Source organism: Ambystoma mexicanum, chromosome 10, assembly GCF_040938575.1.
Source record: "Ambystoma mexicanum isolate Mex_15411 chromosome 10, UKY_AmexF1_1, whole genome shotgun sequence".
NCBI lineage: Eukaryota > Metazoa > Chordata > Amphibia > Caudata > Ambystomatidae > Ambystoma > Ambystoma mexicanum.
The window spans coordinates 767097662-767114132 of record NC_090932.1 but is presented as its reverse complement, the minus strand read 5'-3'; positions in this window follow the sequence as shown (position 1 = coordinate 767114132).

The following is a 16471-nucleotide window of genomic DNA, read 5'->3' as shown; positions in this document are numbered from 1 at the left end:
AAAAAGAAATCCTAGAAATCCAGCAAAGCTGCTGAGGGACTCAGTAGGTAAGGGAAATTAGCCATTCTGGAGAATTCTCCCTAACACTCGCCCCCCCAGACTAAGGGACAGGAGGATTTAATCCACTCCTGGATAAATCTCTACCTCTAGTCGGTTAAAAACATCCCAGAGAGACCATCAGCATTTTGGTAGAGGCTTCCTGCTCTGTGCTCAATGGTGAAATCAAACCCTTGCAGGCGGATTGACCATCTTAAAAGTTTTGGGTTCTCCCCTTTCATTTCCATTAACCATCTCAAAAAAGTAGATCCATACAAGTATAGTCTAAACTTCTTCAGAGACCACACAATGGCAAAACATTCACGCTCTATGGTTGCTCACCTTGTTTCTGGTTCCCTCAGTTTCGTACTGATGAAGCAAATGGGGTCTTTCACATCCAGTTGACTAAGGACTGCACCTATACTTGTATTGGAGGCATCTGTCTGCACAATGAAGGGTTTGTGATAATCAGGAGCTCTTAAAACTGGAGCTTGACAAAGGGCTTTCGTCAGGTTTTCAAAGGCTTGAGTGCACTCCTCATTCCATCTAACATTTTTCGGGAATTTTGGAGAGGAGATAACATTCAAGGGAGAAGCTATGGTCCCATAGTTCTCTATGAAATTCCTGTAGTACCCAGTGAGACCTAGGAAAGCTCTCACTTGGGTTTGAATAGTAGGGGTGGCTCAGTTTTGTACAGCTTGTACTTTGCTAGGCAATGGCCTTATTTCACCTCCTCCTACCTCATGACCAAGGTAGACCACTTTACTCTGACCAATTTGACATTTGCTTGCCTTTATGGTCAGATGGGCCTGCTCAAGAGCCTGGAAAACATATCCTAAGTGATCAACATGTTCTTTCCATGTAGGGCTGAACACTGCAATGTCAACCAAGTAGGCCATGCAGAAGTCCTCCATCCCATTCAGAACTTGATTGACCATCCTTTGGAATGTAGCAGGTGCATTCTATAGTCCAAAAGGCATAACCTTAAACTGGTAGAGGCCTGCTGGGAATGAGAATGCAGTTTTCTCCTTGGCAAGATCTGTCAGGGCTATTTGCCAATAGCCTGACGTCAGATCAAATGTACTGAGGTACTTGGCTGAACCAAGTCTATCCACCAGTTCATCTGTCCTTGGCAAAGGATGGGCATCAGTCTTAGTGACTGCATTTAGATCTCTATAGTCCACACAGAATCTGAACTCCTTAGATCCTGCCTTTGGTATTAGAACAACTGGACAAGATCATGGACTTGTAGAGGGCTCTATAACCCCGAGATCAAGCATCTTGTTGACCTCCCCTTTGATGTGGGATCACACATGTTCTGATATTATGTAACCTCTGCTTTTCATAGGTAAACAGTTACCAGTGAGAATACCATGCTGGCCCCAAGGGGTCAGGCCTGGTGAAAGTGAAAACAGGGAGGCAAACTGATTTAACATAACTTTGCACTCCTGTTGTTCAGATGTCAGTTGAGAAGAGAGATTGACTCCTTCTATATTCTCATCCAAAGGTTGGGCTCTGAGGAGGTCAGGTAGAGGTTCACTCTCCTCCTCCTCTTGAGCTGCAGCTAGAAGCAAAGCTCCCACTTCTGGTCTCGAGACATATGCCTTCAAACGGTTGGTGTGAAAGACTATGGGAGCCTCCTTAGGTCTGCCTAAGTCCACCAAATAGTTCACCTCTCCAAGTTTGCCCACGACCTTAAAGGGTCCTATCCATTTGTCCTGCAAGGCCCTCTACCTTGTTGGCACCATAACTAATACAAGCTGGTCTTCAGTAAACTCAACCATGCTGGCCTTCTGGTCATGCCAATGCTTGACCAGAGCCTGATCTGCTTTTGAGTTATCACTGGCTTCTGCCATCACGTATGACATTCTCCTCCAGAGACCTATCACATAGTCACTCTGACTGGCTTGGGGGAAGGAGCACTCTCCAACCCTTGGGGGAAGGAGCACTCTCCAACCCCTCCTTAATCAGGGCCACTGGATCTCTGATTGGATGTCCATAGAGAAGGTCAAAGGGACTTTAACCAACTCCCTCCTCAGGGACTTCTGTATCGGCAAAGAAAAGACATGGCAGTAGAAAGTCCCACTTTCTTTTAAGGGGTTCCTCTAAATCACCTATCATGCTCTTCATAGTTTGATTAAACCTCTCTACCAGTCCATTTGTCTGTGGATAGTAGGCTGTTGAGAACTTGTAAGTGACACCACAGTTGTTCCACATGGCTTGCTTGAAGTGGGACATAAAATTGGTTCCCCGGTCGGATATCACTTCCTTAGGAAACCCTATTCTGGTAAAAGTAGAGCCTTAGCCACAGTAGAGCCTTAGCCACAGCCTGAGCTGTAACAGTCCTCATAGGTATTGCTTCTGGGTATCTTGTAGCATGGTCTACTACAACTAGGATAAACCTGGTCCCTGAAGATGTGGGAGGGTGAAGGGGTCCAACAATGTTGATGCCCATCCTCTCAAAATGAAATCCCACCACTGGGAGAGGCACCAGGGGTGCCACATTCTTGGCTCCCCTCTTGCCAGAGGTTTGACAAGTGTGACAGCTCCTACAGAATTTGTCCACTTCTAAACCCATTTTAGGCCAGTAGAAGTATAAGGAGAGTCTTTCCTTGGTCTATTTGAAATTCAAAAGACCAGCCAAAGGTATCTTATGGGCCAACTGTAGGAACTGGAGTTTTTTGGTAAGGGGCACTACAATTCTTTTGCAGTCCCCAGAGATAGACTCAGTCAGTTCACTGTAGAAGAGGCCATCTTCTCAGCTTAACCTATGCTTTCCATCTTCTTGCCCATCAAGTTGAGAAGCAGCCTGTCATCAAAGACCTTCGCGAGTAGGGCACTCCCTGTGTCCCCTGCTGAAGTCTGCCCTGTTGGGTCCACCTTCTGCCATTAAAGACCGCTGCACAGGATGGTCAACAGGGTCTAGATCGCCCAACCAAAACAGTGTCTTCCTCCAGATCTGACTCGTCAGAAACTGGATCAACCACACATGGTGGCACCTCACACTATGCCTCAGCAGGTGGAGGAGTCACAGGTGTGACTTTGGACAATCTTGGGGATGTCCTTGTTGGTAAACAGAAAGAGGATTCAACTTGGGAACCCTCCCGTCCCCTGCACACTTTCAAATGTTTGGATTAATCCAATACAGTTGTTTAAACTGCGTTATATGCATTGTACATACATTTGTTTCTAACACATATGGTCAGACACAGGAGTGTGAGATAAAAAAATATATATCTTTATAGTCAGGCTGTATTATTTTCAGCAAAAATTATAGTTCAGACAAAGATTATTTACAGTGCATAGAAACAGTATCAATAGATAAAGCTCAAATTGAAGAAAAATGGAGTCCAAATTGATTAGCGACGCGTTTCGAGGAAGTTCTCCTCTTCTTCATAAGGCCACACTTGGACTCTCTGTGAGTAGAAAATGCCGGAAACAGAGAACCGGACGGAGCGGTGAAAATAGATAGACAGTCTTCGTACATCAGTTAGTTCCTTAAAACATGGCTAATTCCCAAAAAGATACCAGAAATCTGGAGCATAGGGGGGCAATCCTGAACAGAGTCTGTTCAGCCGAGTAGCTTGTTGTTGGCCTGCGAAACTTAGAAAGAAAAACCGCAGCGTTTTCAAACACAACCGTGTTGTGCTGCCTAAATCTGCTTTCCCATTTGGGGCTCTCGGGCCCCCCGTGGGGAGCCCGAGAGCCCCAAATGGGAGATCAGCTGTAAGCAGGAACACTGCGGCATGTAAACACAACCCTGTTGTGTTTCTGCCTGCCTTGGCTTTCACTTTGGGTCTCCGGTGCTCTTCTGGGGGAGCACCGGAGACCCAAAGTGATAGCCACGGCAGGCAGAAACACAACGCAGTTGTGTTTGAAAATGCTGCGGTTTTTCTTTCTGAGTTTCAAAGGCTCCTCTGAGCCAGAGGAGCCTGCAGAACTTAGAAAGAAAAACCGCAGCGTTTTGAAACACAATAACATTGTATTTATGTTTTACGGTCGCTTCAAAAGCTTCCAGAAACATAAATACAACGTTTTCAAAGCTGCAGTTTTATTTCTCCTCCAGCCCGGAAAACTTAGAAAAAAAAACGCAGCTAGTGCTTATTTTTATTAAAAAAATAGCACTTAGCGATATGCAGCTGCAGCTTTTCTGCCTGTAGTCTCCGGTCCCCGTCCTCCGCGTACAGCACCAATGAAGGAAAAGCCACCCAGTGGTAGCTTTTGTTTACTACAGCTGGCTGGCTTTTCCTTCATTAGTGCCGCAAAAATCAAAGCGAGCACAGCGGCGGGCATCCATTTCACAAAATTGATGCCCCCATGTGCTATCTTTGAGCTTCAATTGCTAAAAATTTTACATAGGGACTTCGAAAAAAAAAATGGCAATCGTTTTTTTTTAATATTGCCTATCTATTTTTGAAATAAAGAATTTTGGGCGAACCATTCCTTTAAAATAAATCCTGGGCTAGGGATATTCATGTTAATAGAAGGTCACGCAAAATGTGCTGTAGCCACAAACCCACACAAGTGTCACTTCCTGCTATTTATATGTCCATCTTTTTGTGAGCAACTTGCAATGCTTTTCATATGCACCCCTGAAGTAAGAGAGTGAGACAAAAACCACACAGAATAAATCTCAGCGTGCAAACACTGTATTTGCCTGACCCCAAAATGGCTGAACAGTGTTCTGCAAGCAAGATGTCCCAATGGCACCTGACTTAAAGATGGCTTCCAGACCAACAGACACTAGAATGCATCTACAAGTGTTACCTTGACAGCTGGTGTGTGTCCCGAACACCAGCTCGTGGAGGGTGCACATACACACATTCAATAGAGGGTCCCATCACCCTCGCACCGGCCATTGGCACCTCTGGGTCAGAAGGCACACTGAAGCACATCAGAACACTGAGACTGGTCTTCAAGAGACATTAGGTTTATTTTTCTCAGCAGGGCAAAACACAGCATAGAGCACACCAAAGACATCTCTGCAAACTCCCAATTTCTCTAGCCTCTCTGCCCCTTATATACAATTTTGAAAGGTGAGGTAATGGCATGATCGATGTACAACCCCTTTTGCTGCCTGTGATTCGTTGGCCTACTTGCCACTCAGACCCAGTCTGAACAAGTTTCATCTAACTCATTCTACACAAGTGGCCTCTTCATGAACTTCTATGAAAAAAGTTATCCATTGATGTCATCATGATTAGCAGAAATCCACCATCTTAGAAATTGTCTGACTATGCCTGGCTTATCACAAAATGGTCTATCAACCTATTCATGATCAGAACTTGATACCTACTCCGATTTGAACTCCAATACCTGCAGTTCCCCATTCACTCTCCCTTTGTTCGCAGCATCTCCCGGTTTGAGGACTCCTCCCTAGATTTTTAGTAACTTATGATAAGCATATACTACTTAACAAACCTCTATCACACAAGACATTTTGACCCCACACAATAGATCGCTCTTCTAAGCGCCTTCCTGAAAGGCACTACATTTCTGATTTTTGCAACATTTAGAGTCATTGATCAACCCGATAGGTTATCTGCATTTTGTTTGAGGAGGAGGGGGTCTACCTCCTATACATTCAGTTTGAGGGGCCGGAGGGGGCGACCTCCTGTACACTCCCCTCTCTGAATTGTATTTAATCACTTACTCAATGCATAGCACTACACCCATGTCCACCCTCCTTAATTTTCAGTGTACCTATACATCTCTGTCCTAATCAACTTTCTTTTGCCACAATTTATTTCAATATGAGAGGTATCCTAAAACATTTCTACAGCGTCAGTACTAACACATTATACTCTCCTAATCTAAACATATATGTGTCCCTAAAGAATACCTTTAACTTACTTTTATCTGAGTCCCATCTTCATTACCCAATTAACTTTAAACTAACTATATGCCTCAGATAATTTTACAGCCACTATGAGAATTAAGAGATGGTCACGCCTTGATGTAACCCACCAGCCTGTTCATCATACAGTGTTCACATTTTTTCCATCACTTCCACCCCACGACATCTTTCCTTGCTCCCATTGTCTTCATCATGTATATTTTCAATAAACAAAGTTAATTTTTCTTTTCATTAGTGCATCTGCCACGTCTTCCACCCGACTCATCTCGGTTTAGCATCCACAGAGCGTCTTTGTACGGTTGAATTTGTCCTTTTTTTGGGCTGCCTGGCAGCAAGTCCTTGGGCCCTTTAATTCAAAAGCCAGTCCTTTTGCATTTTAGTGTCTCTTTTTTCCACAGAGCACTCAGATTCTTAGTTCATTTTTCAGTTTGAAAGTCAACACTAGGGCGCATTTAGCTAGGGAACACAAGGATGGGGGAGTCTTTTGCAGAAACAGTTTTTGAACAAAGGTTAGTATAACTGGGCATTTTGTTGGGTTCCTCAGTGACTTCTCTCTGCTCATAGGATCAGATGCTGTCAATCTCTGGATGCATATAGGTCGCTCCACCTGTAATATAAAACTGAATGAGTTCCTTTGAAAAATAGGTATTTCTCTATCATCGCACTTTTTCACCCAACCCGTAACAATCTACTCTGTTGTGTCTTTCACACACTCCTGCCTCCTAAATAAACGACATTGGGCCTCATTACAAGCATGGCGGTCCGGGAACTACGGTACCAATAAGCATGCCGGTACCGTAGTTCCTGGACCGCCATACTAGGAGGTCTGCTCGCAGGTGCCATCTCACCTGCCAGGTTTTTCCTGGCGGGTGTAATGGCACCCGCGAGCAGAGCACGTTGGATGCTCCGGCACAACTCTGAATGTGCCGGTGCATCCTACGTCCCCATCCCCATCCAGCCCTATGGGGCGGAATGGGGATCGGGAGGCCTTTGATTCCGGCACCCGCAAATGGGCAATTACCAGGTCTGCCGAGCTCGGCATGACCCGGTTCTTGCCCATTCGCGGGTGCAGCAAAAAAACGACACAGCTACTGCCACAGTTGTAATGAGGCCCATTGTCTTATTTTCTGAACATCCATGCCTCCTAAAAAAAACTACAATCATTCATTTTGGTTCTTTATATACCAAAGCTACTAATTCTCTCCCTTTTTTATACACATTCACTTTTACTTTACTGTATGCTCTCTGCCTGCTGGAACCTGGTTTGTTTACAATAAACATATTCAGTTACATCTAATAATTTTCTGGCCTTATGTCTTATGGGCTTGTTCTTTAATTTACAAAACTGTATATCCCTTCAGGGGACATACTTATTTTTCCCCTACATCGACATTCTCAGATGCAGTGACACTTAAAACTAATACACAACAAACAAATGTAAAACAGAGAGAGAGATATGGCGTCTTCTTCTCTATCTTCTAGCAGAAGAGGACATCTTTAGCAGGAACCCTCTTCACTGGAGAAAATCAAACATAGAAACAAAAGAAATTCGGGGACTGGCAAGGGGGTCAATCTTCTTCCTAACCTAAATTCTTTCTCCTTGTTGCTATCAAAAACATTTCTTTCAGTAATACTCACTAATTTCAGCCCATTTAAGTCATGGGCTATCTTTTACTTAGTTGGTGCACACATTTATCATAATAATTTTCTTTGGGTTTATACAACATTTGAAACTGTTCTTGTTTTTTTTTCTCTCTCTGCTCACCGAACGGTCTTCATCTGCTCTGCTGTAAATACTTCATTCTGCTTGGCTGTAAATGCTTAATTCTGCTTTGCTGCAAATGCTGCATTATGCTTTTTCTTGGACATCTTCCTTCCAATTGTGTTGGAACGTGGTCATTTCCCTTCTGTGCTGTACTTTCATCATGTTTGAGACACAATAAACATTTAGCCATACATTATCTCCCACTACACTAATCTAGCATACCCCTATTTTTCGAGACCATGGCACCAATTCTTACTATGTGCCTTCTCATTTTATCATGAAACTACATTGTTTGCCTATTCTACCTTTGTTGGCATCCTGTCAACTATAAAAGATTAAAAAAGGTTACCCATCTTTTATTTGACTTCTTTTATGTCCTGCGTTTGTCTGAGTTGGCCATGCTTTCATCTATATGCTACTCTAGTTACACCTACTTGCACCTATCTTGGGAAAAATGGCTACATAATTGAAACACTGTGTCTTTATCTGCCTCTTTTTCTGTTACTCACCTGGGTCCTCTTACTCCTAACAATGATCAACAGTGTGTCCACACACTGTGGTGTGAATAAGTACTTACCTCTCTTCTTTTTTCTTTTCTTTTCTCCCTATTCACTAACAAGTACATGTGTCAAAATATAGTGCCTGTTATGGGTCGTCGTTCACCCCCCTCTGTGCGCAAAACCCAGCCACCTGCACCTCCAGCACTTCGACTTCCTAGTGCAACTACCAGAATGAAGAGGAGATTTGTGGCACTCCCCAAAAGAATTCGGCATTATGCTGCCCCATTTCGTGCACGATGGCAGCTGCCGTGGAAGTTAGCGAATCGAAAACTACATTCCCCAGCAAACCTGGCTCCGTATGGTAGTTTGCCGGTAGAGCCTCGCATTGGCTTGCCCCGCCTCTCTCACTGATGTAGTCCATGGAGACAGCCAGGGCGCCGCTTCTGTTTACAGCTACTCCCGGCACTTAGAAGCTCCATCTTCAATTGCTGAAAACCTCCTTGTTCTTACGGATTCGACTCGGACTGTTTACTGGACCCTCTATTTGGAATACCCTTATTGAACTGCCTTCCCGTGTACCGAACCTGTTTTGCTTCACGGACCCCGCTAGAAAAAGTTTGTCTTTGTTATTGTCCGCTAGTGTACCAGACCTTGCCTGCCTTCGACTTCCTATCTCAGGAATAGCCATCCCGACTGGCTGTTCTGCATCGCGCCAAACCTTACCTGCCTTCCACTTACCTTCCCTGGAACTACCATCCCGACTGGTTGCTGTCATCATCCTTCGTTCATCAGTGGTAAGACTTTTTGCTTCACAAACGGAACACTTGGAAAGCCCCTGGTTAATCCGTGCACTCAAGGACGCTCTGCAGCTGTGCACCATCCCAAATCCAGTGCGACCCTCGTGCCGCCCGGGTATTAGCATCCTCCTACTAACATTCCCTTTTTCTTATTTTATCCCTGTCATTGTGTTCTAAGCTACTCAAATCCTCCATTCAGTCTCCACTGGTAAGATCCTGTCCACCTCTTGAGTTGTGTCTTAATTTAAGCCAGTTAGATACTAAGTCTTATTATATTCCTAGGTGATTCCCGAATTGTGCTGCTCTTCTATCCTACGGGGGGAAAAAGCCCAGGTATCACATCAGTTACTAAGGCTTACAGGGGACAACTGTTACCTTCGTGTTACTCACTTGTTATTCTTCCTTTACAGCCTGGTTCGTGGCGGTGCGCTTTCTCCCCGCCCTTCTGGGTGATCAGTCCCCTTGTCTGGTTAAATACAGCAAGTGGTCATATCATTTCGAAGGTCTTATTCCCTCACAGAGAGGAGGCTTGGGTAGAGGCCCTACCCAAAGCTCTTCAAGCAACTTCCTGGGTTTTGGATACTCCCCGGTTCCACGCACTCATCTCACCGGTGAGTAACAAAAACAGAAGCCATGGATGAAGCTGATCCTTTGGCTGCTTTGTTTCGTTTGGTGTCTGAGTTACGATCTGACATGACATTAGCTCATGACGCCATGCATCAAAAGATCGACAGCTTACGGAGTATTCAAAACCCCCCGACACTCGGGGTAGACATGGCGGGTGCGGCCGCTTCAGGTTCCGGTCTACCTTCAGCTTCCGCCTCTGGGTTCTCTGCGACCCCGGTTTTGATGGCCACTCAATTCCCGTTGGCCCCTCCGGAACGCTTTACAGGAGATCCAAAACAATATCGGACCTTCATGAATCAATGCAAATTGCATTTTTTGTGTCGGCCCACCGCCTTTCCAAACTCCACCACCAAGGCAGCCTTTATTCTTTCCCATCTCGGGGGTACAGCGGCTGCGTGGGCCAACCCTTTACTTGAGTCCAACAGCTACGTCCTCTATGACTGTGACAAACTTATATTGGCCATGAATAAGGTTTTTGATAACCGTTACAAATCTCAAGCATCGGACCTGGAGTTGTTGAGTCTACGACAAGGCTCTTCTTCTCTTTTTTCTTATCTTACCAGATTCAATCAGCTAGCTGCTGAAACAGACTGGCCTGAAGAGAAGAAATCAGCCGTATTCTACCAGGGGTTGTCCGAAGAACTAAAAGACATCCTAGCCACAGTACCGGTCGTTCCGACCACCTTCGGTGAATTATTAGATTTGGTGTTGCAAATAGATGCCCGAAGGTCTGAAAGAAGAGGAGAACGTAAAACATCGATCCTTACCCCCGTTCCAGCAGATGTAGTTACTCCTCCTCTTTCGATTCCAGAACCCATGCAGATAGGGGCGGTGAGGGGTCCTTTGACTCAAGCCCAACGTGAATATCGACGTTCACATAATTTGTGCATGTATTGTGGTTCTTCAGAACATCAGTTGAAAGACTGTCCCAAAAGACCGGTCAAAAAGGCGGGAAACGCCAAATCCCGGCGATAGATAGAGTCCCTACGCCGGGAGTGTCTTCATTGGACTCACAGGGTTTTTTGTCTGCTCCTGTCAGTCTTCCTGTGTTATTTACCACGGCCGAAGATGCTACGTTCCCCTCCGTAGCTATTATAGACTCTGGAGCTACGGGGAACTATATGGACTTTGACTACGCTGCAAAAAACAAAGTGCCCATTCTACCAAAGGCTCAACCCGAGAGGGTCCATACTGTGGACGGTACAACTTTGGTATCCGGTTTGGTTACACAGAACACTTCCCTTGTCAGCATGAAGACCGAAGACGGACATGTGGAATCGCTTTCATTCTATCTAATCAAAGCTCCTCAATACCAGGTCATATTGGGTATTCCATGGTTGCAACACCACAACCCTGCTATTGATTGGGTAAAGAAAAGTGTTCGATTCCCTTCTTTGGAGTGTAATGAAAACTGCTTTCAGGATACGTATGTATGCCCGGAGTCTTCCTGTCAAGCTATGGTGGCTTCCTTGTCTGTCATAGGTGCCATCGTTCGTGACGCTAGTAAGGACATCCCTTCTGAATACGAATCCTTTCGGGATGTGTTCGATAAGGGCAGGGCAGATCGATTACCGCCTCATAGGACCTATGATTGTCCAATAGACCTGTTACCTGGGGCCAAAATACCAGCCGGAAGAGTCTATTCCCTTACCTTACCAGAAGACAAGGTTCTGAAAGAATACATAGATAAAGCCTTGGCCACGGGCTTTATTAGGCCTTCCAAATCCCCAGCGGCATCTCCATTATTCTTTGTCCCTAAGAAGGAGGGGGACTTGCGCCCTTGTATAGATTACAGGGCATTGAATAATGTTACGGTAAAAAATCAGTACCCTCTCCCGTTGATATCAGTGCTTCTAGATCAACTTGGTTCGTCGGTGGTGTTCACTAAACTTGACCTCAGGGGGGCCTATAATCTCATTCGGATTAGAGCAGGGGACGAGTGGAAGACTGCCTTTAAGACACGGTATGGCTTATTCGAATACTTAGTGATGCCGTTTGGACTTTGTAATGCCCCGGCCACCTTCCAGGCCTTCATGAATGACATCTTCCATGATTATCTGGATCAATTTGTCGTAGTTTATCTAGATGATATCCTCATCTACTCATCCTCTATGAAAGACCACTGCGTACATGTGCGTCTTGTGTTACAGAGGTTGAGGGAGAACCACCTGTACGTCAAGGCAGAGAAGTGTGTGTTTAATTCCGCTGAGGTGGAATTTCTTGGTTATGACTTGACCAGTCGTGGCATTCGTATGAGTCACTCTAAAGTTAAAGTGATTCTGGAATGGCCAGTTCCTGCCTCAGTTAAAGCACTGCAGTCCTTCTTGGGGTTCTCCAATTTTTATCGACGTTTCATCCATTCATTCTCATCGATCTCTTCTCCTTTAACAGCACTGACCAGCTCCAAGAAACCATATGCATGGAATCCGGAGGCACAGCGGGCCTTTGAAATCCTGAAGACCGCCTTTTCGACAGCACCGGTCTTGCAACACCCGGACCCTCTCCTTCCCTTCCTAGTGGAGGCAGACGCCTCCGGCTCAGCTGTTGGGGCAGTACTGTCACAAGAATGTCCCGATTCAGGAGAAATCCATCCAGTGGCATATTTTTCCAGGAAATCGACCCCTTATGAACGCAATTATCCTATCACAGAACGTGAGTTATTAGCCATCAGAGATGCCTTTGCGGAATGGCGCCATCATCTGTTGGGGGCCCGTCATCAGGTTACCGTTTATTCGGATCATCGTAGCCTCCTTGCCTTCAAATCTATGAAGTGCCTTACGGCCCGACAAGCTCGTTGGCATCTATTCTTTTCCCAGTTTAACATCGTCATCACATATAGACCGGCTCGCCTCAATGCCTGTGCTGACGCTCTTTCAAGGTTATCCCACGGTTCCTGTGTTTCTAAGGCTGATCGTCCCCTGCTGTTACCTAAAAGGGTGGTTTGTGCCTGCACTCCTCAGCCTTCGCTCCGTGCCCTTATATCATCTTGGGTGACCTCAAATGATGAGGAATGTGAATCTTTGAATCTCGACATCGTACAAGGCTTGCCTTATATTCATGGTCGTCTCTTTATACCTCCTGGAGAAGCACGTCTTCGAGCTTTAGCCTGGTCACACGATTCCTTGATGGCGGCCCATCCGGGGCAGCAAAAGACGTTGGAGGCGCTGCGACGTTGGGCTTGGTGGCCGTCGATGTCCCGGGATATCATCGATTACGTAGCCTCTTGCTCAGTGTGTGCTCAATGCAAGGTCTCAAGATCCAAGTCTGTGGGCCTTTTGCGACCCCTTCCGGTGCCACATAAACCATGGTATATGGTTTCCATGGATTTCATCGTGGATCTGCCTCCTCTAAGCGGTTATGATACCGTCTGGGTTGTCATCGACTACTTCTCCAAGATGGCTCTGTTTGTTCCCTGCTCGGGGTTACCTTCGGCCCCCGTCCTGGCTTCTTTGTTTCTCAAACATGTCTTTCGTTTCTTTGGACTTCCCTCTATCATAGTATCGGACCGTGGCCCTCAGTTTACTTCTCGCTTTTGGAGGGCTTTGACTTCTTCATTGCACATCGACGATCGTTTCAGCTCTGCATACCATCCGCAAACCGATGGACAGACTGAGAGGGCTAACGCCACTTTGGAACAGTTCCTCCGATGCCTGTGTCTCCAATTTCAATCTACCTGGTTAGAGACGCTCGCCCCTGCCGAATTTGCCTACAATAATTCGGTACACTGTGCCTCGGGTGTATCACCGTTTTTTGCCTTGTATGGATTCCATCCACGTTCTTTGCCCTTGGATCCGACACTCCCCATTGACAACCCGGCCGCTCAGGCTTGTGTAAGAGAATTGGACTCAGTCCGTGAGGGTGTTCGATCCCATCTTCTTCTTGCACAGGAGAGAGCAAAAAAGTACGCTGACCGGCATAGGACTGCAGCTCCTGAATACAAAGTGGGCATGAATGTTTGGCTGTCTACGCGTAATCTTCGTATTCCTGGCAAACGTATGCTGCTCCCGAAGTTTGTGGGTCCTTTTCCCATTACGGAGGTTTTGAATCCTGTGGCGATGCGTCTTTCTTTACCAACTTCGTGGAAACTGCATCCTGTTTTCCACGTCAGTCTCCTCAAGCCTTGCCTTCCTTCCACGCGCCTACCTACGCGACCTTGCGCTATTCGCGTGGATGGCGAAGATGAATATGAGGTTGCCGATATATTGGACTTCCAGCTCCGCAGGGGTCGGCCCTTTTATCTGGTCGATTGGAAAGGGTATGGTCCTGAGGATAGGTCTTGGGAACCCTTGTGTAACATCCACTCACCTGTACTCCTGCGGCGTTTCCATGCCCGCAAGGGGTTGCCACCGTCTTTGGGGGCGGATGCTGTTATGGGTCGTCGTTCACCCCCCTCTGTGCGCAAAACCCAGCCACCTGCACCTCCAGCACTTCGACTTCCTAGTGCAACTATCCGAATGAAGAGGAGATTTGTGGCACTCCCCAAAAGAATTCGGCATTATGCTGCCCCATTTCGTGCACGATGGCAGCTGCCGTGGAAGTTAGCGAATCGAAAACTACATTCCCCAGCAAACCTGGCTCCGTATGGTAGTTTGCCGGTAGAGCCTCGCATTGGCTTGCCCCGCCTCTCTCACTGATGTAGTCCATGGAGACAGCCAGGGCGCCGCTTCTGTTTACAGCTACTCCCGGCACTTAGAAGCTCCATCTTCAATTGCTGAAAACCTCCTTGTTCTTACGGATTCGACTCGGACTGTTTACTGGACCCTCTATTTGGAATACCCTTATTGAACTGCCTTCCCGTGTACCGAACCTGTTTTGCTTCACGGACCCCGCTAGAAAAAGTTTGTCTTTGTTATTGTCCGCTAGTGTACCAGACCTTGCCTGCCTTCGACTTCCTATCTCAGGAATAGCCATCCCGACTGGCTGTTCTGCATCGCGCCAAACCTTACCTGCCTTCCACTTACCTTCCCTGGAACTACCATCCCGACTGGTTGCTGTCATCAACCTTCGTTCATCAGTGGTAAGACTTTTTGCTTCACAAACGGAACACTTGGAAAGCCCCTGGTTAAGGACGCTCTGCAGCTGTGCACCATCCCGAATCCAGTGCGACCCTCGTGCCGCCCGGGTATTAGCATCCTCCTACTAACATTCCCTTTTTCTTATTTTATCCCTGTCGTTGTGTTCTAAGCTACTCAAATCCTCCATTCAGTCTCCACTGGTAAGATCCTGTCCACCTCTTGAGTTGTGTCTTAATTTAAGCCAGTTAGATACTAAGTCTTATTATATTCCTAGGTGATTCCCGAATTGTGCTGCTCTTCTATCCTACGGGGGGAAAAAGCCCAGGTATTACATCAGTTAGTAAGGCTTACAGGGGACAACTGTTACCTTCGTGTTAGTCACTTGTTATTCTTCCTTTACAGCCTGGTTCGTGGCGGTGCGCTTTCTCCCCGCCCTTCTGGGTGATCAGTCCCCTTGTCTGGTTAAATACAGCAAGTGGTCATATCATTTCGAAGGTCTTATTCCCTCACAGAGAGGAGGCTTGGGTAGAGGCCCTACCCAAAGCTCTTCAAGCAACTTCCTGGGTTTTGGATACTCCCCGGTTCCACGCACTCATCTCACCGGTGAGTAACAGTGCCTCTTCGCCTATTTAAGGCCATGCAGACATTCCTCCAATGTTCACTGAAGGTGCATGGTTTTCATCTATAAAATAAACCAATATCATTACATACACTCAAAAAATGATATTGCACTTACCATTTGTATGTTCTCTTGACTTGGCTCTGTGCAAAATCTTTCTTGTACGGTTAACCCAATTTTCTGTCAATCGTACCGCTTTCTGATTCTCCATTGAATCCTATAATTATTTTTTATTGCACTGCGGATTTCTTTCAATTTTGGCCTTTAACCCTCATTGAATCTGTTTATTTTTCAAATCTACATTTTTGATTATTGTTATGCTCCCTTTTGATTTAATGTCAATTCCTTCATTCTTCCAATAAGGTCTTCATTCATTTTTTCTTTCATTTATTTTTATTTATTTATTTATTTATTTCATCCAAATGACATACATGTTTTAAACTAAGCTCTTTATTCCTATACTGTTCAAAGTAAATCATTTATTTCTATCTTCTCTTAATTCATTTCTCTTGACCTTTGCCAAAAAGGCCCAAAGTTCACCTAAAATTTTGACACTCTCTTCAAATCTTCTTTAATGTATACTGAATGCTGCTATATGCTTGTCATAGGTAATGCAATGGGCCTCATTATAAGTTTGGCAGTAGCCTTGCCGGTAAAACCGGCAGGATGCCGGAAAACTTCTGCAGACCCAGTATTTAACCATTCGCGTGCGCCAGAAAAAAGATGGTCTCCATTTCCATTCGGCCCCATAGGCCGACGTGCTGTGCTCGGAGGTGCCACTCTGCCTGCCAGGTCCGACCTGGCGGGCACAAAGGCACCCGCAAGCACAACTTGTAGTTTGCCGGTCCAGGAACGATGGTATCGGCAAGCTTACCGATACCGTAGTTCCCAGACCAGCAAACTTATAATGAGGCCCAATGTTTCCTTTCCTTTCTTTTTAGTGTGTGATGTTCCTAAAGAAACAGCACTTCATCTTTCTGTAAAACCTTCCTAAATATATCGTCATTAGTGATGTTTAATCAACCTGGACTTTTCTCTTGAGAACCATAACTGTCCTCTGTGGTTCATTTTTATTATTCATTCCTTGATCATCTGCCATGTTACCTTATACTATGGCTGTTTCTAATTTTATGGGGGTCATCTGTCCCCCTCCTCTTTGTTCGTACATATTTTCACCAGGTCACACAGCTATCTACAATCCTGCCCTTTCATTACAACAATAAAAACCTCTGGTTTCTTCCAGAAACGTCTCTTT